The sequence below is a fragment of the Manis javanica genome, chromosome 11 (assembly GCF_040802235.1).
Source record: "Manis javanica isolate MJ-LG chromosome 11, MJ_LKY, whole genome shotgun sequence".
Lineage (NCBI taxonomy): Eukaryota > Metazoa > Chordata > Mammalia > Pholidota > Manidae > Manis > Manis javanica.
Genome location: NC_133166.1, coordinates 72530900 through 72556266, shown reverse-complemented (window position 1 = coordinate 72556266; position 25367 = coordinate 72530900).

Here is a 25367-nt window from a genome sequence, read left to right as displayed (position 1 = left end):
ATTATTTCCTCCCCCAGTTTGGGGGAGTTTTCAGCAATTATTTCTTCAAAGACACTTTCTATCCCTTTTCCTCTTTCTTCCTCTTCTGGTATCCCTATAATACGAATGTTATTCCTTTTGGTTTGGTCACATATTTCTCTTAGTGTTGTTTCATTCCTGGAGATCCTTTTATCTCTCTCTATGTCAGCCTCTATACGTTCCTGCTCTCTGGCTTCTATTCCTTCAATGGCCTCTTGCAGCTTATCCATTCTGCCTATAAATCCTTCCAGGGATTGTTTCACTTCTGTGATCTCCTTCCTGACATCTGTGATCTCCCTCCGGACTTCATCCCATTGCTCTTGCATTTTTCTCTGCATCTCATCCCATTGCTCTTGCATTTTTCTCTGCATCTCTGTCAGCATGTTCATGATTTTTATTTTGAATTCTTTTTCAGGAGGACTGGTTAGGTCTGTCTCCTTCTCAGGTGTTGTCTCTGTGATCTTTGTCTGCCTGTAGTTTTGCCTTTTCATGGTGATAGAGATAGTTTGCAGACCTGGTATGAGTGACCGCTGGAAGAGCTTCCCTTCTTGTTGTTTTGTGGCCTTCCTCTCCTGGGAAAATAGCGACCTCTTGTGGCTTATGCTTGTTAGCTGTGCGCAGACAGGGCTTCTGCTACCTGCCCGTTTGCTATGGAGTTTATCTCCACTGTTGCTGTGGGCGTGGCCTGGCTGGTGCTGCTCCTCCAAAGTGGTGGAGCCCCGTTGGAGGGGGAGCGGCCGGGAGGCTTTTTTTCTCCGTAAGGGGCCTCTGTGCTCCCTGTTGCCCAGGGGGTTAGAGTGCTCAGAGATCCCCAGATTCCCTGCCTCTGGTCTAAGTGTCCTGTCCTGCCCCTTTAAGACTTCCAAAAAGCACTCTCCAAACCAAAACAACAACAGCAACAATGAGAGAGGGGACAGAAAAAAAAAAAAAGGTAAGAACATGCTATTTTTTTTTTCCTCATGCGCCTGTCCCAGGCACCCGCTCACTGGTCCTGCTACCCTGCCTCCCTAGCACCGGGGTCCCTGTCCCTTCAAGGCTTCCAAAAAGCACCCGCCCACCGGTCCCGCAGGGAAAAACGCGAGATATTCTTTGTCTTCAGGCACCGGTCCCAGGCACCCTCTCACCAGTCCTGCTGCTCTGCCTCCCTAGCACCGGGGTACCCGTCCCTTTAAGGCTTCCAAAAAGCACTTGCCAAAAAGAGAAAAAAAAAAGAGGGGAAAACGCGCGATTTCCTCCGTCCTCAGGCTCCAGTCTCAGGCATCCGCCCACCGGTCCCATAGGGAAAGACATGCGGTAATCTTTGTCCTCAGGCACTGGTCCCAGGCACCCCCTCACTGGTCCCGCCGCCCTGCCTCCCTAGCAATGGGGTCCCTGTCCCTTTAAGTCTTCCAAAAAGCACTCGCCAAAAAGAGAGAGAAAAAAAAGGGGGAAAAACGCGCAATTCCCTCCGTCCTCAGGCTCCGGTTTCAGGCACCCGCCCACTGTTCCCGCAGGGAAAAGCGCGTGATCTTTGTCCTCAGGTGCTGGTCCCAGGCACCGCTCACCAGTCCTGCCACCCTGCCTCCCTAGCAACGGGGTCCCTGTCCCTTTAAGGCTTCCAAAAAGCACTCGCAAAAAAAAAAAAAAAAAAAAAAACCGCTCCGGTTTCTTTCCACCTGCCCGGAGCCGGGGGGAGGGGCGCTCGGGTCCCGCTGGGCCGGGCTTGTATCTTACCCCTTTCGCAAGGTGCTGGGTTCTTGCAGGTGTGGATGTGGTCTGGATGTTGTCCTGTGTCCTCTGCTCTCTATTTTAGGAAGAGTTTTGATTGTTATATTTTCATAGCTCTATGTGTTTTTGGGAGGAGATTTTCACTGCTCTACTCATGCTGCCATCTTGGCTCCACCTCATGGGTCTCTTAATTTGTAACAATGGGCCCTCAGCTGGCCCTTTCAATGTGGAAATTCATACCCTTCTTTTCTGGGACTATTTCTTATATACATATTTTAAATTATTTCCTCACATCTGTTTTCTTCATTGTCTCTTTGATTCTTTAATTTTCTTATCTCACTGCTCCTGTTTTTCCTCTTCATCTTTTACTTCTCTTTTCTGGCAGATTTCCCTTTATCAAGTTTTATTTAAACTATTATAGGATTTTGATGTCTAGGCATTCTTTCTTGTTCTCTGATTATTTCCTTATTCATAAAGGGTAAAGGTTTCTTCTCTTTGAATTTGCACTGGAACTCTTTTTGAACTTGTCTTCTTGTCCTTGAGCTGTTTCTGGGATCCTTTGTCTCCCATCTCAGCCCTGCCTCTGCTTGGAGCTCTTTCTCATCTTGGAGTCCTTCCTCAAATATCTGCTAATCTTTGACGGTCTGATCATGTTTCAGACAGGCTCCATAAAGCTGATTGGAAGCTCTCAGGGCTTGGGTGGAGCATGAGGACCAGAGGGGCTTTTTACATTGGGAGTCGCCACATGTTGGTATTTAGAGATCTGTTTCTCTGGGATAATTCAGCAGTAGCTTCTGTGCCTGCTGCCTCCAGCCACTGAGTGTCTCAGGTGTCCTGCAGGACAAATGAGATGATTTTCATATGGAGCCTTCCCTGCAGGTGCTTTACTGTATATCTGCCTCTGCTTATTTTCCTCCTCCTGTGCTTTCCATCTTCCAAAATTTGTTGAAATTTCTTCTCTGTAATTATCTCTTCTCATGTTCTCCTGATCTTTGGGTTTACTTAAAAAAATTAATTTGCTTTCATTTTAGTGGGATTTTTGGAGAACGGGTGAACACCTGTAGGTGTTTGGGAGGAAGCACATTTCTTATTCTTCAGACTGAGGTTCAGCACTTCTCCCCCTTCTCCTGAGGGTTCTGAGCAGCAGCTGAGCTCTCTGGGCTGACAGCTGCTCCCCCAGACCAGAGCCCTCCTCAGCACTCCCAATGAGTCCTGTCTTTGGAGTCTCATGTCGGTAAGTTAGAACCTCTAAGAAGTAAAATATCACCTCTGCTCCCACCCTGGGGACATTGGGACATGATTAGCAAAAGCCAGAAGCCATTGGCTGCCAAGGCCACTTCTAGGCAGTCTTTTGTCCCATGGGGATGAGGGTGCTCAAGAGTACCCCTGCCTGGGTCTGATCTGGCCAGGTAGAGCCAGACAACAGAGACTGGCCCAGAGCAGGTGATGAGAGGGTCCTGCCAGTGTGTGGTAGTGAGGCTGGGAAGGCTGGTAGCCCTCAAACGCCCAGCTGTCAGAGGGAGGCGGAGGCCACAGACTCAGCACTCAGAGGCAGGCACATATAGCAGCAGATAAAGCCGGCAGTCTGGCTGGTGGGCAGTTGGTCTCCAGGAAGCCCAGCCTCTAGATGTGGGACTCAGCTTAAGGATGGGGATCTGAGTTTGGGGGAAGGTAGGTGTGGATAAACTGAAGGTTCCTATGGCCATGATTCTTACCTGGCCCTGGTCAGCTAGCTCACTACACAAGTGTGGGCAATATGTTGCTACTGACTCTATATAAAGAGTTCCACCCAGTGCTTGGGGTGACATGGTGGCATGGCTGCAAGGCTGCCAGAGAGCAGAGACGAGACTGGAGTGGTGGCAGTGCTGAGCACAGAGACTGAGATGGCTGAGGTGGTAGAAAGGCCCAGAGGCAGAGACTGGCTTGCTGCATACAGACTTTGAGTGGATGGAATTCTAGTGACTGACCTGCCACCATGGGAATAAAGTTGGATATAACCCTTTCACCCCAAGAACGTTCCATTTTCATTCTTTGGTCTCACTGAATCTATAGTGAACTAGTCCAGGGCTAAAACCCATTGGCAAGACAGTAGGACACCCATTCCCAGGGAATGGCTCAAGGTGGGGATACTGAGGCAGATTATTGTAATGCAGGGGACTATTCTTGGGACTGAGATACAGAAAGAAGGAGAGATAAGGAGACAAGGCAAGGAATCTGAGCCAGAACAACAGACAAAGCCAGACAATCGGATCTCCTGTGACAGCCTCCCGACAGGACTGGTTCTCAAGCATGGGTCAGAGCAACACACTGGAGGTGACGTCAGATGACAAGGCCATGGAGGCTCTCTTCTACCAACAGGGCTTGAAATGGTGCTCTTCCCCGAGGACCACTCCCAGCTGGAAGCTGACTGAACTCTTGGAGCTCTGCGCCATGGAACCTGTCTTGATGAGCCGGACGATGGGGAGGAAGGAAGCCTCTGGTGAGCAGGTGCTTTACAGGCATTGTCTCATTTAATCCTCCCATCAGCCCTCTGGGGTCTTGTAACCCCCATTATGCCTACAAGGAATCAAGGCTCAGGGAGGTTGAGCAGATTGGCCAGGATCACACAGCTAGTGGATTCAACCATATTCAGTCCAGGTCGGCCTGACACCAGTCTCTCCACACTTCATCCTGCTGCCTCTAAGAAGTGAAGTGACTCATGTTCTTTAAAGGGCTGAGTGGGGTCACAAGCCTTGATGGCAGGACCTCCTGTGGAAAGACCCAAAGCTGCTGTTGAAGCTGAACATGGCCTGGAATCAGCTGGTGGGTCCACTTCTCCAGTGACGCAGTGCACCCCCAAACCCTGGTGCACCAGAGGCAGCTAAGCCACCCTGGGTCTGCTTCTCCCTGGCACACAGCCCAGGGTGCAGGGAGTATTCTCTGAGGCCATTAACAGGATTTAATTTGCCTGTCCTGAGCTCTCCTTAATCTGCCAGGCTAACTGGGTTTGGGCATCTGTGAGCTGAGATAAAGCATCTACACTATCCAGGAAGAGCTGATCCTGCTGGTCCTGTTGGTATGTGTCCAACATCCTGAACCCAAATCCCCTCCAGCTGCAGCCTGGGACCACCTCTGAGTGGTCGGAGCTCAGGGTCTGAGGGAGACTCAGACGAAGGGAGAAACATGGGGACAGAGAGGTGATGGTCTAGATGCAGAAATGGAAATAGACATGGGCATAGAGATACAGATGCAGATGGAGATGTAAGTATAGATGTGGGGTAGATCTGCATAGATGTGAAGATAGAGCCTAGGCAAAGCCACCCTTGATGGTAACTACCATGTACTGGGTTCCTTTAATCCTCACAGCAGCTTGTGAGGTAGGAATTTTTACTCCCACTTTACAGATGAGGAAGCCGTGCGACTTGCCAGGTCACACAGTGATGGAGGTGAAGTGTGGTCCTGATGGTGAGCCCGTCAGCATCAGAAGTGGAGGTTCTGGTGTGCTCTCATGAAAGCCCGGCCATCAGCTGCAGCCTCCACTGATCCTCCATCTCCCACTGCAGGCCCCTGGCCTTACTCAGCCCTCCAAGGCAGCAGGGAGATAGCCCTGCACCCCATCCTGTTCTGCAGCCCCAGTGAGGGAGAAATGAGGTTCTAGAGGGAAACAGCAGAATGAACCACAGGGACGAGTTCCCAAAGAGAAGCACGTGCCAGCCCGGTTCTGCTGGTGACCTGGGGGAGGGAACACGGGTCCTTCCCTGCCACAGGCCACCCCTCTTCTTGGGATTAGAGTCCTAGTTTTCAGCCAGGCACAGGGATGTGCAGGGTAAGGACATTTTCCAGCCCCCTAGCTGTGAGTGGCTGAGCTCTTGTGGATATAAGCCACAGTGGTCTGTGGAACTTCTAGGAAGTGTCCTTAAATGGTGGTGCCTTCCTCTGTCCCCTCCTCCTTCCAGCTGCCTGGCACATGGATGGTGTTCAGGGAACAGTGGAAGCTGTGTATTGGGGAGGACAGATTAACAAAAAAGGAAGGGCCTGGGTTCCTGGTCACAGAGCAGCAGCCACATCATTCCAGGTGTCTCTGTTTGTGTAAGACAAATACAGTCCTATCTTGTTTAATGCCGCTGCACTTTTTGTCACAGACAAACAGGTCCTAATAGCCTCAAACCCATTCATCCCTCCACTGAGGCCCTACTGCCATCCTCTGAATTTAAGTCTGCCCACCTTCTCTGCCTGGGAGGGGGAGTGAATGTGTGTCAAGGGGGTGGGGGAAGTAGGAGCCAGATAAGTTAGTTTTAGCTGGGGGAAGCCAGCATGTGCTGACAGAGGGCTTGGCAGCCAGGAGAAGGGGACTCAAGCCTCATCAGCCACAGCCTGCCTCCAGGTGCTGCCATTGCCTCTCTTTGGGGCCAGGGCACCTGCTATACGGCTACGCAGGAAGACCACAGGGCAGGGGGCAAGCTCAGGACCAAGTTCTGGACTCCTTGCTGGCGCCCCCACCTGGGCCTGGCTGGTGGTGTGCGCTTGATGGCTGTTTGGTGAATGAACGAGGGTGTGGCCACTGCCTGCACCCTGGCCCTTGTTCCTGGTCTGCACGGTGACCTTTGGGCCCAGGCCTCAGGCCCCAGCTCTCACTCCTACTTTTCCCCATGTGGGATCACTATGAGCTTCTTGCCCCTCACTTTCCTGTGGAGACTCAGCCCTGCTCTCTGCCCCTTTGCCCACTCTTGGCCTCAGGCTGAGAGCAGTGAAGGGGACCTGGACCAGAATTGTAGGACTCAAGTGCAGGACGCTGTTGGTGGCAGTCAGCCCTGCTGGGGAGGCCAGTTCACACACATGGGCTTCACCTTGTTTCTGAGGCTCAGGCCCTCCTATACAGCTCCATGTGGAGAACCAGACTGTGCTGGTTCCTGGGGCTCACGTCCCATCTCAGTGAGTGGTCCAGGCTAACGTACCCCTAGTGTTTGGTCCTTCCTTGTTCCTGGCAGAACCTACACCCCTAGGACTGGAGTCCTGCTGCCCCTTGAAGTTATCCCTGACCTGATCCCCTTCCCCACCCTGGCAAGACGATGGTGTCTGGACTCCCCATTCACTGGGCTCTGCCTGTTCTCGGAAACTTCCTAACACCCACAGTTAAGGTGTGATTTAAGTCCTTCATTTCCTAACATTGCTGAGCTGTCTCCACAGTCAGGAACTTCAATAGGGACTAGGGAGACAGTGGAGAACAACATGAGGTGCCCCTAGCCCCTGGTGAGATAGCAGGCAGCAAGGCAGACCAATAGTAAACAGAACAGTATGAGACAGGGACCATGGGCTTAGAAGAGTAGGGTGAGGGCCTCTGGAAAAAACAAAGCAAGATAATCCATTGTGGGATTTGCTCTGGCTTCCTGGGGGGGCCCAGCTTGTTTTCTGACTTTACCCTGGTGCTTCTTTTATTCCTCCAGCCCTAATCAAGTGATTTGCCACCTGAGCAGTTTAACAAGCAAGCCCAAAACAAACAGGAAGGATTCCATCTTGAAAATAAGATTGCATTTTAAAACCCAATTTGTTAAAAAATAACTTCCTTAACATACTCTTTGACAAACAGACAATAACTCCGCCCACCTTGGGAACAAAGCAGGCAGTATTGAGTGATATGCATGCTCCCAGACCAGGAAGCTGCTATCCTTGGAGGAAATCAGAGCAGTAAATTTCTTGTAAATAACAAGGAAGACTAATAAGAAACGTAATGTCTCTTCAAAGATAAACATTTCGGGACCACTTGGCAGGTGTACATATCTAGCCCTTTGTCACTCAACTGCCTATACATCCCCTAGACAATGCACCACCCAAGGGCTATCTTGTGTCCTCCTGGAGTGAGCCAGGAGCTCTGTTCTCTCACATTATCTCTAAATAAAAGCCTTTAACTTGCTCTCCTACCTTGAGTGTTTGCGAAGTCCATTCTTTGACTCTGCAAAAAACAACGCGGGCATCAAGTATACTGTTGTTACAGAAAATACTGGAAAGCCTGGACTGGATCACTGATGGAAGAACCAAGCAGCACTCAGAGGTCTTGGAGTGTTGAGGTTTTACTTTACACTGGCGGGCTCAGAGGGGAGTAATCTCCTAAGGTCTGAGCCCTGAGCACATGCAAGGGGAGCAATTTATATTATTTTGATATGTGGCATTTTGGCATGCACAAGGGAAAAGAGTAGCCCAGAGAAGGAGGGGAGGAGAGAGTTGGGGGTGCTCTGCTGACTTTGCCAACTGGAGGAAAAAAGCAGTTTACTGACCTTGACAGCAGTGTTGAATATTTTCATTATCACTTTAAACACTTTGTTTTAGGGGTCATCATTTTTTTGGTTTATGATAGGGTTCTAATGGATTGTATTTATATTTTTTATTCCTCTGAGTTAGAATTTTTTTCCTTGTGACTTTTTCATTAAAGTCCTCAGTATTTTGTGAAGAACACAAATGATTATGATTTTTTAAAAATTTATAGATAATTATTTTTTATTGAAGGGTAGTTGACACACAGTATTACATTAGTTTCAGGTGTACAACACAGTGATTCAACATTTATATACATGATAATTCTAGGTACCAGCTATCACCATACCAAGTTGTTACAATATTTTGACTATATTCCTTATGCTATACATTACATCCCGGTTACTTATTTATTTTACAATTGGAACTGTGTACTTTTTTTGTGTGTGTGTGAGGGCATCTCTCCTATTTTTTTGATCAAATGGTTGTTAACAACAATAAAATTCTGTATAGGGGCTCAATGCTCAATGCACAATCATTAATCCACCCCAAGACTAATTTTTGTCAGTCTCCAATCTTCTGAAGCATAACGAAGAAGTTCTTACATGGAGAACAAATTCTTACATAGTGAATAAGTTACATGGTGAATAGTACAAGGCCAGCCATCACAGAAACTTTCAGTTTTGATCATGCATTATGAACTATAAACAGTCAGTTCAAATATGAACATTCGTTTGATTTTTATACTTGATTTATATGTGGATACCACATTTCTCTCTTTCTTATTATTATTTTTAATTAAATGCTGAAGTGGTAGGTAGATGCAAGATAAAGGTAGAAAACATAGTTTAGTGTTGTAAGAGAGCAGATGTAGATGATCAGGTGTGTGCCTGTAGACTATGTGTTAATCTAAGCTAGACAAGGACAATAAAACATCCACGGATGCAGCAGATTTCTCTCAGAACAGGGGGGGAGAGGATCTAAGCCTCACCTCTGTTGATCCCCAATTTCTCACCTGATGGCCCCCCTGCGACTGTGCCTGTCTTAGGTTGTTCCTCCCTTGAGGAATCTTACCCATCTCTGGCTAACCAGTTATCTTCCGGGACCATACAGGGAAATGTAAAATTGGTAAGTGAGAGAGAAGCCATATTGTTTTAAAAGGTTAGCTTTTTACTTCTTTGCATATTTATGCCCTGTGGCTTCTATGCCCAGCATTTGTCTTGAGGTATCTTTACCACTTGGAAGAATTGTGATACATGGTAAATCCGATATGAGGCACGAATTCTATTTATGGGTTGTAATTAGGAAGGAAGAAGAAAAGCTATAGAAGTAGCATGCGGAAGAAACATGGGAAGATTGATTATTTCTTTGACATATCTTCTTGTAGAGTAACTTAAGCATGTATAGGTACTAATTAAATTGCACACACACATTAACATAATACGAATACAGTTACAAAACCAAAGCATATCTATAATTACCAGCCATCTCCAGTGAAACCAAGAAAACCAGTTAGGCACCTTAGGCATTTGTGAAAACTTATCTATGATATGGTGGATATTGTCCAACTGAACTTGAACAGTCTGAGAGAAATCAGATAAATTAAAACAACCCATTCCTGGGGACTGTTCACATACCACATGTTTTAACAGTAAATAGTCTGTAGTTGTAAGATTTTGGAGCACTACAAATTCCTAGGAGTGGAATTCCTGGGTCAAATGGTAAATCTGTTTTGAGCATTTTGCTGTACCTCCATACTGCTTTCCACAATGGTTGAACTAATTTACATTCCCACCAGCAGTGTAGGAGGGTTCCCCTTTCTCCACAGCCTCGCCAACATTTGTTGTTGTTTGTCTTTTGGATGGCAGCAATCCTTACTGGTGTGAGGTGATACCTCATTGTAGTTTTAATTTGCATTTCTCTGATAATTAGCGATGTGGAGCATCTTTTCATGTGTCTGTTGGCCATCTGTATTTCTTTTTTTGGAGAACTGTCTGTTCAGTTCCTCTGCCTTGGGTTATTTGTTTTTTGTTTGTTGAGGCATGTGAACTCTTTATATATTCTGGACGTCAAGCCTTTATCTGATCTGTCATTTTCAAATATATTCTCCAATACTGTAGGGATCCTTTTTTTTTTTTTTTTTTTTAGAGGGCATCTCTCATATTTATTGATCAAATGGTTGTTAACAACAATAAAATTCAGTATAGGGGGGTCAACGCTCAATGTACAATCATTAATCCATCTCAAGCCTAATTCTCCTCAGTCTCCAATCTTCTGAAGCATAATGAACAAGTTCTTACATGGTGAACGAATTCTTACATAGTGAATAAATTCTTCATGGTGAACAGTACAAGGGCATTCATCACAGAAACTTTTGGTTTTGATCATGCAATATGACCTATAAACAATCAGGTCAAATATGAATATTCATTTGATTTTTGTATTTGATTTATATGTTGATCCCACATTTCTCCTATTGTTATTATTATTTTTATTTTTAATAAAATGCTGAAGTGGTAGGTAGATGCAAGATAAAGGTAGAAAACATAGTTTAGTGCTGTAAGAAGAAATGTAGATGATCAGATGATCAGGTGTGTGCCTATGGACTAAGTATTAATCCAGGCTAGACAAGGGCAGCAAGACATCCACGGATGCAGAAGATTTCTCTCAAAGCAGGGGGTGTGAGGTTCTGAGCCTCACCTCTGTTGATCCCCAAATTCTCACCTGATGGCCCCCCTGTGACTGTGCCGGTCTTAGGTTGTTCCTCCCTTGAGGAATCTTACACGTCTCTGGCTAACCAGTCATCTTCCGGGGCCATACAGGGAAATGTAAAGTTGGTAAGTGAGAGAGAAGCCATATTGTTTGCAAAGGTTAGCTTTTTACTTCTTTGCAGATTTATGCCTTGTGGCCTCTATGCCCAGCACTTGTCTCGAGGTATCTTTACCACCTGGAGGAATTATGATACTCGGTAAATTCGATATGAGGCACGAATTCTATTTAAGGGTTGTAATTAGGAAAGAAGAAGAAAAGCTATAGATGTAGCATATGAAGGAAACATGGGAGGATTGATTATTTCTTTGACATATCTTCTTGTAGAGTACCTTAAGTATGTATAGGTTTTAAACTACTAACTAATTTGCACACACATATTAACATAATAGGAATACGGTGACATAAACAAAGCAAATCTATAATTACCATCCATCTCCAGTGAAGCCAAGAAAACCATTTAGGGACCCTAGGCATTTGTGAAAATTTATCTATGATATGATGGATTTTGTCCAACTGTACTTGAACCATCAGACAAATTAAAGCAGCCCATTTCTGGGATCTGTTCACATCCCATATGTTCTTTTAACCATAGATAGTCTACAGTCATGAGATTTTGGAGTGCTACAACTTGCACCCCTCCCAACTCCTGGTTGAGTTCCAACAGTAGAGATCCGGTCAAATTCTTTGTCTCACTCTATGCACATGCCAGCCTAGACATCTCCCTCCTCATTCCTATGGTAAGTCCAGGAGACGGTGGGCTGGATGCAGCCACAACCGCAGCATCGTCCGGATACCTGTAGAGGCTTTTTGATGATCATCCCCCGGCACAAGTCCTCCAGAGAGTGCTGATGCCGGAAGCTCCTCCTCATATCATATCTTAGTTCATTTTCTGGGTAGCCAAGCTAGGCCTTGATCTTCTGCATAGAAACAAACAGACCCTTTGCCCACACTTTGACATGCCCTCTATACCACTGTGCAGAACTCATTGGAGGTCAGCACACAGTAACTGCTTTTTTTTTTTTATTAAGAGAAAGGAATATTATCAGAAAAGAGTACCTCCATAGCTGATCATCTGACACCCTTTAAGTGATCAACATTAAGGATATTTAAAGCATGCGTTGATCTTTGATTTACCAATAGTTTTATCCTGTTAAGGAGTAATCCCCCTTTTCTTTCTTTCTTTCTTTCTTTCTTTCTTTCTTTTTTTTTTTTTTAATTTTTAATCTACACTTACATGAAGAATACTATGTTTACTATGCTCTCCCCTATATCAGGTCCCCCCTAACAACCACATTACGGTTACTGTCCATCAGCTTAGCAAAATGTTGTAGAGTCACTACTTGTCCTCTCTGTGTTGTGCAGCCCACCCTCCCCTTGCTCCCTCCCCCCATGCATGCTAATCTTAATACCCCCCTTCTTCTTCTGCCCCCTTATCCCTCCCTGCCCACCCATCCTCCCCAGTTCCTTTCCCTTTGGTACCTGTTAGTCCATTTTTGGGTTCTGTAATTCTGCTGCTGTTTTGTTCCTTCAGTTTTTCCTTTGTTCCTATACTCCTCAGATGAGTGAAATCACTTGGTATTTCTCTTTCTCCGCTTGGCTTATTTCACTGAGCATAATACTCTCCAGCTCCATCCATGTTGCTGCAAATGGTCGGATTTTTCCACTTCTTATGGCTGAGTAGTATTCCATTGTGTATATGTACCACATCTTCTTTATCCATTCATCTACCGATGGACATTTAGGTTGCTTCCAATTCTTGGCTATTGTAAATAGTACTGCAATAAACATAGGAGTGCATCTGTCTTTCTCAAACTTGATTGCTGCGTTCTTAGGGTAAATTCCTAGGAGTGGGATTCCTGGGTCAAATGGTAGGTCTGTTTTGAGCATTTTGATGCACCTCCATACTGCTTTCCACAATGGTTGAACTAATTTACATTCCCACCAGCAGTGTAGGAGGGTTCCCCTTTCTCCACAGCCTCGCCAACATTTGTTGTTGTTTGTCTTTTGGATGGCAGCTATCCTTACTGGTGTGAGGTGATACCTCATTGTAGTTTTAATTTGCATTTCTCTGATAATTAGCGATGTGGAGCATCTTTTCATGTGTCTGTTGGCCATCTGTATTTCTTTTTTGGAGAACTGTCTGTTCAGTTCCTCTGCCCATTTTTTAATTGGGTTATTTGTTTTTTGTTTGTTGAGGCGTGTGAGCTCTTTATATACTCTGGACATCAAGCCTTTGTCGGATCTGTCATTTTCAAATATATTCTCCCATACTGTAGGCTTCCTTTTTGTTCTATTGATGGTGTCTTTCGCTGTACAGAAGCTTTTCAGCTTAATGTAGTCCCACTTGCTCATTTTTGCTGTTGTTTTCCTTGCCTGGGGAGATATGTTCAAGAAGAGATCAGTCATGTTTATGTCTAAGAGGTTTTTGCCTTTGTTTTTTTCCAAGAGTTTAATGGTTTCATCACTTACATTCAGGTCTTTGATCCATTTTGAGTTTACCTTTGTATATGGGGTTAGACAATGGTCCAGTTTCATTCTCCTACACGTAGCTGTCCAGTTTTGCCAGCACCATCTGTTGAAGAGACTGTCATTTCCCCATTGTATGTCCATGGATCCTTTATCAAATATTAATTGACCATATTTGTTTGGGTTAATTTCTGGGGTCTCTAATCTGTTCCACTGGTCTGTGGCTCTGTTCTTGTGCCAGTACCAAATTGTCTTGATTACTATGGCTTTGTAGTAGAGCCTGAAGTTGGGGAGTGAGATCCCCCCTACTTTATTCTTCTTTTTCAGGATTGCTTTGGCTATTCGGGGTCTTTGGTGTTTCCATATGAATGTTTGAATTATTTGTTCCAATTCACTGAAGAATGTTGCTGGTAACTTGAGAGGGATTGCATCATATCTGTATATTGCTTTGGGCAGGATGGCCATTTTGACGATATTAATTCTTCCTAGCCATGAGCATGGGATGAATTTCCATTTATTAGTGTCCCCTTTAATTTCTCTTAAGAGTGACTTGTAGTTTTCAGAGTATAAGTCTTTCACTTCTTTGGTTAGGTTTATTCCTAGGTATTTTATTCTTTTTGATGCAATGGTGAATGGAATTGTTTTCCTGATTTCTTTCTATTGATTCATTGTTAGTGTATAGGAAAGCTACAGATTTCTGTGTGTTAATTTTGTATCCTGCAACTTTGCTGTATACTGATATCAGTTCTCGTAGTTTTGGAGTGGAGTCTTTAGGGTTTTTTATGTACAATATAATATCATCTGCAAATAGTGACAGTTTAACTTCTCCTTTACCAATCTGGATTCCTTGTATTTCTTTGTTTTGTCTGATTGCCGTGCCTAGGACCTCCAGTACTATGTTAAATAGCAGTGGGGAGAGTGGGCATCCCTGTCTGGTTCCCGATCTCAGAGAAAATGCTTTCAGCTTCTCGCTGTTCAGTATAATGCTGGCTGTGGGTTTATCATATATGGCCTTTATTATGTTGAGGTACTTGCCCTCTATTCCCATTTTGCTGAGAGTTTTTAATCATGAATGGATGTTGAATTTTGTCAAATGCTTTTTCAGCATCTATGGAGATGATCATGTGGTTTTTGTCTTTCTTTTTGTTGATGTGGTGGATGATGTTGATGGATTTTCGAATGTTGTACCATCCTTGCATCCCTGGGATGAATCCCACTTGGTCATGGTGTATGATCCTTTTGATATACTGTTGAATTCTGTTTGCTAATATTTTATTGAGTATTTTTGCATCTACATTCATCAGGAATATTGGTCTGTAATTTTCTTTTTTGGTGGGGTCTTTGCCTGGTTTTGGTATTAGGGTGATGTTGGCCTCATAGAATGAGTTTGGGAGTATTCCCTCTTCTTCTATTTTGTGGAACACTTTAAGGAGAATGGGTATTATGTCTTCTCTGTGTGTCTGATAAAATTCCGAGGTAAATCCGTCCGGCCCCGGGGTTTTGTTCTTGGGTAGTTTTTTGTTTACTGTTTCAATTTCTTTGCTTGTAATTGGTTTGTTTAACTTTTGTGTTTCTTCCTTGGTCAGTCTTGCGAGGTTGTATTTTTCTAGGAAGTTGTCCATTTCTTCTAGGTTTTCCAGCTTGTTGGCATACAGGTTTTCATAGTAGTCTTTAATAATTCTTTGTATTTCTGTGGAGTCTGTCGTGATTTTTCCATTCTCATTTCTGATTATGTTGATTTGTGTTGACTCTCTTTTTCTCTTAATAAGTTGGGCTAGAGGCTTATCTATTTTGTTTATTTTCTCAAAGAACCAGCTCTTGGTTTCGTTGATTTTTGCTATTGTTTTATTCTTCTCAATTTTGTTTATTTCTTCTCTGATCTTTGTTATGTCCCTCCTTCTGCTGACTTTAGGCCTCATTTGTTCTTCTTTTTCCAGTTTTAATAATTGTGATGTTAGACTATTCATTTGGGATTGTTCTTCCTTCTTCAACTGTGCCTGGATTGCTATATACTTTCCTCTTAAGACTGCTTTCGCTGCATCCCACAGAAGTTGGGGCTTAGTGTTGTTGTTGTCATTTGTTTCTATATATTCCTTGATCTCTATTTTGATTTGTTGATTGATCCATTGATTATTTAGTAGCATGTTGTTAAGCCTCCATGTGTTTGTGAGCCTTTTTGTTTTCTTTGTAGAATTTATTTCTACTTTCATACCTTTGTGGTCTGAAAAATTGGTTGGTAGAATTTCAATATTTTGGAATTTACTGAGGCTCTTTTTGTGAGCTAGTATGTGGTCTATTCTGGAGAATGTTCCATGTGCACTTGAGAAGAATGTATATCCTGTTGCTTTTGGATGTAGAGTTCTATACATGACTATTAGGTCCATCTGTTCTAGTGTGTTGTTCAGTGCCTGTGTCTTTACTTATTTTCTGCCTGGTGGATCTATCCTTTGGGGTGAGTGGTGTGTTGAAGTCTCCTACAATGAATGCATTGCAGTCTATTTCTCTCTTTAGTTCTGTTAGTATTTGCTTCACATATGCTGGTGCTCCTGTGTTGGGTGCATATATATTTAGAATGGTTATATCCTCTTGTTGGACTGAGCCCTTTATCATTATGTAGTGGCCTTCTTTATCTCTTGTTACTTTCTTTGTTTTGAAGTCTATTTTGTCTGATATTAGTACTGCAACCCCTGCTTTCTTCTTACTGTTGTTTGCCTGAAATATGTTTTTCCATCCCTTGACTTTTAGTCTATGCTTATCTTTGGGTTTAAGGTGAGTTTCTTGTAAGCAGCATATAGATGGGTCTTGCTTTTTTATCCATTCTATTACTCTGTGTCTTTTGATTGGTGCATTAAGTCCATTTACATTTAGGTTGACTATTGAGAGATATGTACTTATCGTCATTTCAGGCTTTAGATTCGTGGGTACCAAAGGTTCAAGGTTAGCTTCTTTAGGATCTTACTGCCTAACTTAGCTCGCTTATTGAGCTGTTATATACACTGTCTGGAGATTCTTTTCTTCTCTCCCTTCTTATTCCTCCTCCTCCATTCTTCATATGTTGTATGTTTTGTTCTGTGCTCTTTTTAGGGGTGCTCCCATCTAGAGCAGTCCCTGTAGGATGCCCTGTAGAGGTGGTTTGTGGGAAGCAAATTCCCTCAGCTTTTGCTTGTCTGGGAATTGTTTGATCCCACCATCATATTTAAATGATAGTTGTGCTGGATACAGTATCCTTGGTTCAAGGCCCTTCTGTTTCATTGCATTAAGTATATAATGCCATTCTCTTCTGGCCTGTAGGTTTTCTGTTGAGAAGTCTGATGTTAGCCTGATGGGTTTTCCTTTATAGGTGACCTTTTTCTCTCTAGCTGCCTTTAAAACTCTTTCCTTGTCCTTGATCCTTGCCATTGTAATTACTATGTGTCTTGGTGTTGTCCTCCTTGGATCCTTTCTGTTGGGTGTTCTGTGTAATTCCATGGTCTGTTCGATTATTTCCTCCCCCAGTTTGGGGAAGTTTTCAGCAATTATTTCTTCAAAGACACTTTCTATCCCTTTTCCTCTTTCTTCCTCTTCTGGTATCCCTATAATACAAATGTTATTCCTTTTGGTTTGGTCACATATTTCTCTTAGTGTTGTTTCATTCCTGGAGATCCTTTTATCTCTCTCTATGTCAGCTTCTATATGTTCCTGTTCTCTGGCTTCTATTCCTTCAATGGCCTCTTGCATCTTATCCATTCTGCTTATAAATCCTTCCAGGGATTGTTTCACTTCTGTGATCTCTTTTCTGACATCTGTGATCTCCTTCCAGACTTCATCCCACTGCTCTTGCATTTTTCTCTGCATCTCATCCCACTGCTCTTGCATTTTTCTCTGCATCTCATCCCATTGCTCTTGCATTTTTCTCTGCATCTATGTCAGCATGTTCATGATTTTTATTTTGAATTCTTTTTCAGGAGGACTAGTTAGGTCTGTCTCCTTCTCAGGTGTTGTCTCTGTGATGTTTGTCTGCCTGTAGTTTTGCCTTTTCATGGTGATAGAGATAGTCTGCAGAGCTGGTACAAGTGACCGCTGGAAGAGCTTCCCTTCTTGTTGGTTTGTAGCCTTTTCCTGGGAGAATAGCGACCTCTAGTTGCTTGTGCTGGGCAGCTGTGCACAGACAGGGCTTCTGCTTCCTGCCCAGTTGCTTTGGGGTTTATCTCCGCTGTTGCTGTGGGCTTGGCCTGGCTGGGGCTCTTCCTCCAAAGTGGTGGAGCCCCGTTGGAGGGGGAGCGGCCAGGAGGCTATTTATCTCCATAAGGGGTCTCTGTGCTCCCTACTGCCCAGGGGGTTAGAGTGCCCAGAGATCCCCAGATTCCCTGCCTCTGGTCTTAGTGACCTGTCCTTCCCCTTTAAGACTTCCAAAAAGCACTCTCCAAACCAAAACAACAACAGCAACAATGAGAGAGGGAACAGAAAAGAAAAAAAAAAAAAAGGAAAAAACACGCGATTTTTTTTTTTCTTTTTTTGTCCTCAGGTGCCGGTCCCAGGCACCCACTCACTGGTCCTGCTGCCCTGTCTCCCTTGCACCAGGGTCCCTGTCTTTTCAAGGCTTCCAAAAAGCACCCACCCACCGGTCCCGCAGGGAAGGAATGCTCGATATTCTTTGTCCTCAGGCACTGGTCCCAGGCACCCGCTCACCAGTCCCGCCGCCCTGCCTCCCTAGCACCGGGGTCCCTGTCACTTTTAGGCTTCCAAAAAGCACTCGCAGTAAAGAGAAAAAAAAAAGGAGAAAAACGCGTGATTTCCTCTGTCCTCAAGTGCCGGTCTGAGGCACCCGCCCACCGGTCCCGCAGGGAAAACCGTGGGATATTCTTTGTCCTCAGGCGCCGGTCCCAGGCACCTGCTCACCAGTCCCGCCACCCTGCCTCCCTAGCACTGGGGTCCCTGTCCCTTTAAGTTTTCCAAAAAGCGCTCACCAAAAAGAGAAAAAAAAAGGGGAAAAACGCACAATTTCCTCTGTCCTCAGGCACCGGTCTCAGGCACCTGCCCACCGGTCCCGCAGGGAGAAACGCGGGATATTCTTTGTCCTCAGGCACCGGTCCCAGGCACCTGCTCACCGGTCCCGCCACCCTGCCTCCCTAGCACCGGGGTCCCTGTCCCTTTAAGGCTTCCAAAAAGCGCTCGCCAAAAAGAGAAAAAAAAAAGGGGGAATAATGCGCGATTTCCTCCGTCCTCAGGCGCCGGTCTCAGGCACCCGCCCGTCGGTCCCGCAGGTAGAAACACGGGATATTCTTTGTCCTCAGGTGCCGGTCCCAGGCACCTGCTCACCGGTCCCGCCACCCTGCCTCCCTAGCAACGGGGGCCCGTCCCTTTAAGGCTTCCAAAAAGCACTCGCCAAAAAAAACCCACTTCGGTTTCTTTCCACCCGCCGTGAGCCGGGGGGAGGGGCACTTGGGTCCCGCCGGGCCGGGGCTTGTATCTTATCCCCTTCGCAAGGCGCTGGGTTCTTGCAGGTGTGGATGTGGTCTGGATGTTGTCCTGTGTCCTGTGGTCTCTATTTTAGGAAGATTTTTCTTTGTTATATTTTCATAGCTCTATGTGTTTTTGGGAGGAGATTTCCACTGCTCTACTCACGCCGCCATCCTGGCTCCGCCCTGTAGGGTTCCTTTTTGTTCTATTGATGGTGTCTTTTGTTGTACAGAAGCTTTTGAGCTTAATATATTCCCACTTGTTCATTTTTGCTGTTGTTTTCCTTGCCCGGGGAGATATGTTCAAGAAGAGGTCACTCATGTTTATGTCTAAGAGTTTTTTGCCTATGTTTTATTCCAAGAGTTTAATGGTTTCATGACTTACATTCAGGTCTTTGATCCATTTTGAATTTACTTTTGTGTATGGGGTTAGACAATGGTCCAGTTTCATTCTCCTACATGTAGCTGTCCAGTTTTGCCAGCACCATCTGTTGAAGAGACTGTCATTTCACCATTGTATGTCCATGGCTCCTGTATCAAATATTAATTGACCATATATGTCTGGGTTAATGTCTGGATTCTCTAGTCTGTTCCATTGGTCTGTGGCTCTGTTCTTGTGACAGTACTAAATTGTCTTGATTACTATGGCTTTATCACAGAGCTTGAAGTAGGGGAGTGAGAACCCCCCTACTTTATTCTGCTTTCTCAGGATTGCTTTGGCTATTTGGGGTCTTTGGTGGTTCCATATGAATTTTTGAATTCTTTGTTCCAGTTCATTGAAGAATGTTGCTGGTAGTTTCATAGGGATTGCATCAAATCTGTATATTGCTTTGGGCAGGATGGCCATTTTGACGATATTAATTCTTCCTAGCCATGAGCATGGGATGAGTTTCCATCTGTTAGTGTCCCCTTTAATTTCTCTTAAGAGTGACTTGTAGTTTTCAGAGTATAAGTCTTTCACTTCTTTGGTTAGGTTTATTCCTAGGTATTTTATTTTTTTTTGATGCAATTGTGAATGGAGTTGTTTTCCTGATTTCTCTTTCTGTTGGTTCGTTGTTAGTGTATAGGAAAGCCACAGATTTCTGTGTGTTGATTTTGTATCCTGCAACTTTGCTGTATTCCGATATCAGTTCTAGTAGTTTTGGGGTGGAGTCTTCAGGGTTTTTTATGTACAGTATCATATCATCTGCAAATAGTGACAGTTTAACTTCTTCTTTACCAATCTGGATTCCTTGTATTTCTTTGTTTTGTCTGATTGCCATGGCTAGGACCTCCAGTACTATGTTAAATAACAGTGGGGAGAGTGGGCATCCCTGTCTGGTTCCCAATCTCAGAGGGAATGCTTTCAGCTTCTCGCTGTTCAGTATAATGCTGGCTGTGGGTTTATCATATATGGCCTTTATTATGTTGAGGTACTTGCCCTCTATTCCCATTTTGCTGAGAGTTTTTAATCATGAATGGATGTTGAATTTTGTCAAATGCTTTTTCAGCATCTATGGAGATGATCATGTGGTTTTTGTCTTTCTTTTTGTTGATGTGGTGGATGTTGTTGATGGATTTTCGAATGTTGTACCATCGTTGCATCCCTGGGATGAATCTCACTTGGTCATGGTGTACGATCCTTTTGATGTATTTTTGAATTCTTTTTGCTAATATTTTGTTGAGTATTTTTGCATCTACATTCATCAGGGATATTGGTCTGTACTTTTCTTTTTTGGTGGGGTCTTTGCCTGGTTTTGGTATTAGGGTGCTGTTAGCTTCATAGAATGAGTTTGGGGGTATCACCTCTTCTTCTATTTTTTTGGAAAACTTTAAGGAGAATGGGTATTATGTCTTCTCTGTATGTCTGATAAAATTCTGAGGTGAATCCATCTGGCCCGGGGGTTTTGTTCTTGGGTAGTTTTTTGATTACCGCTTCAATTTCATTGCTGGTAATTGGTCTGTTTAGATTTTCTGTTTCTTTCTGGGTCAGTCTTGGAAGGTTGTATTTTTCTAGGAAGTTGTCCATTTCTCCTAGGTTTCCAAGCCTGTTAGCATATAGGTTTTCAGAGTACTCACAAATAATTCTTTGTATTTCTGTGGGGTCGGTCATGATTTTTCCTTTCTCGTTTCTGATACTGTTGATTTGTGTTGACTCTCTTTTCCTCTTAATAAGTCTGGCTAGAGGCTTATCTATTTTGTTTATTTTATCAAAGAACCAGCTCTAAGTTTCATTGATTTTTGCTATTGTTTTATTCTTCTCAATTTTATTTATTTTTTCTCTGATCTTTATAATGTCCCTTGGTCTGCTGACCTTAGGCCTCATTTGTTATTCTTTTTCCAATTTCGATAGTTGTGACATTAGACCATTTATTTGGGATTGTTCTTCCTTTTTTAAATATGCCTGGATTACTATATACTTTCCTCTTAAGACTGCTTTTGCTGTGTCCCACAGTAGTTGGGGCTTAGTGTTGTTGTCGTTTGTTTCCATATATTGCTGGATCTCCATTTTGATTTGGTTATTGATCCATTGATTATTTAGGAGCGTGTTGTTAAGCCTCCATGTGTTTGTGAGCCTTTTTGCTTTCTTTGTACAGCTTATTTCTAGTTTTATGCCTTTGTAGTCTGAAAAGTTGGTTGGTAGGATTTCGATCTTTTGGAATTTACTGAGGCTCTTTCTGTGGCCTAGTATGTGGTCTATTCTGGAGAATGTTCCATGTGCACTTGAGAAGAATGTGTACCCTGTTGCTTTTGGATGTAGAGTTCTGTAGATGTCTATTAGGTCCATCTGTTCTAGTGTATTGTTCAGTACCTCTGTGTCCTTACTTATTTTCTATCTGGTGGATCTTTCCTTTGGAGTGAGTGGTGCATTGAAGTCTCCCAGAATGAATGCATTGCATTCTATTTCCTCCTTTAGTTCTGTTAGTATTTGTTTCAGGTATGTTGGTGCTCCTGTATTGGGTGCATATATATTTATAATGGTTATATCCTCATGTTGGACTGTCCTTTATCATTATTTAATGTCCTTCTTTGTCTTTTGTTACTTTCTTTATTTTGAAGTCTGTTTTGTCTGATACCAGAATTGCAACACCTGCTTTCTTCTCTCTGTTGTTTGCATGAAATATCTTTTTCCATCCCTTGACTTTAAGGCTGTGCATGTCTTTGGGTTTGAGGTGAGTCTCTTGTAAGCAGCATATGGATGGATCTTGCTTTTTTATCCATTCTATTACTCTGTGTCTTTTGATTGGTGCATTCAGTCCATTTACATTTAGGGTGATTATTGAGAGGTATGAACTTATTGCCATTGCAGGTTTTAAGTTTGTGGTTACCAAAGGTTCAGGATTAGCTTCTTTACTATCTTACTGTCTAACTTAACTCACTTGTTGAGCTATTATAAATGTGGTCTGATGATTATTTCTCTCCTTTCTTATTCCTCCTCCTCCCTTCTTCATATGTTGGGTGTTTTGTTCTGTGCTCTTTTTTGGAGTGCTCCCATCTAGAGCAGTCCCTGTAGGATGCCCTGTAGAGGTGGTTTGTGGGAAGCAAAATCCCTCAGCTTTTGCTTGTCTGGGAATTGTTTAATCCCGCCATCATATTTAAATGATAGTCGTGCTGGATACAGTATCCTTGGTTCAAGGCCCTTCTGTTTCATTGCATTAAGTATATCATGCCATTCTCTTCTGGCCTGTAGGGTTTCTATTGAGAAGTCTGATCATAGCCTGATTGGTTTTCCTTTGTAGGTAAAATTTTTTTTCTCTCTGTCTGCCTTTAATACTTTGTCCTTGTGTTTGATCTTTGCCATTTTAATTATTACGTGTCTTGGTGTTGCCCTCGTTGGATCCCTTGTCATGGGAGTTCTGTTTACCTCTGTGGTCTGATATGCCATTTCTTCCCCTAGTTTGGGGATGTTTTTGGCAATTATTTCTTCAAAGACACTTTCTATCCCTTTTTCTCTCTCTTCTTCTTCTGGTACCCCTATAATGCAGATATTGTTCCATTTCGATTGATCACTCTTCTCTCTTTGAATTCTTTCATTCCTGGAGATCCTTTTATCTCTCTCTACATCAGCTTCTCTGCATTCCTTTTCTCTGTTTTCTAGTCCATTAATGGTCTCTTGCATCTCGTCCATTCTGTTCTGAAGTCCTTCCAGAGCTTGTTTTATTTCTGTATTCTCCTTCCTTAGTTCTTGCATATTTCTCTACAAGTCCATCAGCATGGTTATGACTTTTGTTTTGAATTCTTTTTCAGGAAGACTGGTTAAATCTATCTCCCCAGGTTCCTTCTCAGGGGAAGATGTAGCAGATGCCGAAGCTGTCTGGGTTAGTCTTGTCTGGATCATATTTTTTTGCCTTTTCATGTTGACAGGTGCTATTGACTGTCAGCTGGGGGGGCCAAACTTTTCACTTGCTACTGGCCTTTCTTTAATGGGTCAATTGCGACCCCCTAGTGGCTTGTGTTGTGTAATTGCGTGTAGACTAGGTCTTTGTGTCTTGCCAGTCCAATATGGATAAAACTCCCTTTCTGAGGGCGGGGCTTACCTTAGGCTGCTTCTCTGCTTTCGCAGCGCCCGGAGGGGTAATGGACAAGGGGTTGTTTGGCTGTTTACCTCCGTGAGGGGTGTCAGAGCTGTTGCCCAGGGGGTCAGTGTGCCCGGTTTTCCCTGTAATTTCCTGCCACTGGACTGTGACCTTTGTTGTTTCCATCCAGCTATTATGTCCCTGTCCCTTTAAGACTTTCAAAAAGCACTCACTGTCTTTGTCACAGGGGCATCAGCTTCAGAACCCACTCAGAGGTCTTGCTGCCCTATTTCCCTAGTTTCCAGCCCTCCATGCATGCACTGTTTCTGCGCTCTGGTGCCGGTGGTTGGGGCTGGGTGTTTAGCAGTCCTGGGCTCCCTCTCCCTCCTGCTGGGAGCTGGGGGGAGGTGTGCTCGGGTCCCGCCGGGCCGGGGCTTGTATCTTACCCCTTTCACCAAGCGCTGGGCTCTCGCATGAGTGAATGTAGTCTGGCTGTTGTCCTGTCTCTTCTGGTCTCTCTTTTAGGATTAGTTGTATTTGTTGTATTTTCAAAAATATATATGTTTTTTGGAGGAGATTCCCACTTTCCTTCTCACACCACCATGTTGGCTCCGCCTCTCTCAAATGATTATGTTTTTATGCATTTGTCTGTATGGGCCTTGTGTGTACAAGTTGAAATGAGTCCTTCATACTCTTGATAAGCCTGTGCTTAACAAAAAATACCCAGTTTTTCTCAGTCCTAATTTATTTTTATGCAGCTGAGCATTACACTCTGGCTCACTTATTTGAGTGTGAGAGGACAGGTGCTAAGGGTGGAGGCCCACTGAGGGCAGCTCCCTTGGGTGATGACCATGCACTTTATAACTTTTGTACAGTTAACTTGATAGAGGTAACATTATAGAAAGGTACTTTGGAAATGCATTCTGAAGCTTGAGTTCAGCTAGGAGAGACAGGTAAGCACAGCAAAACAAGTTATGATTACTCAAAAGACAATAGAAAGGGCAACTTTTTGAGGAACAGTTTAGTTAGACGGGGCAGCAGCAGAAAGCTTAATGCCCAGGATGAGAGATTCCATTCCAGCGAGGGCCAGGATCCATAGATTGCAGGTATTCATTAGCCAGAGGGTAATCGTTGGATGCGGAGGCAGAGAGGATTCTGGAGGTCTGGCTGGGCCTTCCACTGATGTATTTTTTTGTCTGGATTATGAGCCTTTTTCACTCTGATGTTTTTGGAATAATGGACCTAAAGAATGATGCCTGCAACTTTGAGGGCAGTAAGAGTGGTTAGAGCAACAATGTGGGGGCCAGTCCACTGAGGTTTGAGGGGATCCCTTTTTCAAACTTTGACTCAGACTGAGTCCCCAGCCTGGAAGGAATGTATTGGGGTCCCTAAGGAGATCAGGGCTCTTTCTATGGTATATTGCTGCAGCTTATTTAGGGTGGCTCTTAAGGCTTGGAGCTGTTCTCTTACTCCCTTATTTTCTATCTGGTGTAGGTTCCCTGGGAAGCTTCCTAGACACAGGGGAGGGCATTCATACACTAATTTAAAAGGGGAAAAGCCTTGAGTCCTGGGTGTGCAGCGAGCATGCAGGAAAGCCAGAGGCTATAGGTGTGGCCACAGGAGGCCAGTTTCTTGGCAAAACTTAGCTAGGGTTCCTTTGAGGGTGCGATTCATTCTCTCTACTTTCCCTAAACTTTGTGGCCTGTATGCAGTGTGGAGTTTTCAGATAATGTTGAGAGATTTAGTTAAAATCTGTACTGCATCTGCTACAAAGGCAGGTCTATTGTCACTATGAATTGTAGATGGTAGGCCAGTCTGGGGCACAGTTTCTCTCAGTAGGACTTTGGCTATCTTCTGGCTCTTTTGTCCTGGTTGGGAAGGCTTTGACCCACTCAGCATATGTACACACTATTACTAGAAGGTATTTGAGTCCTCTGCTTATCTGTACATCTGTGAAGTCTATCTCAAGGTTTTCAGAGGGGGCAACTCCTGCTCTCTGGACACCTGGTGGGAGTCACGGTGCAGATTGTGCATTATTTCTGGCACAAGTCATGCACTGCTCACTTATTGCTTGGCTTGATAATGCTGGCAACTGGCTGATGTAGTATGATGCAGTATTGCTTTTTGAGGAGGGCATAGTGCAGTTTTTCTTAGGTGGGTGAGCTGATGGTATTTGCTGACTAGATGCCTTCTGGTTACAGTTGGGAAAAAGATGAGTCTGTCAGGCAGCATTCATCTTTTT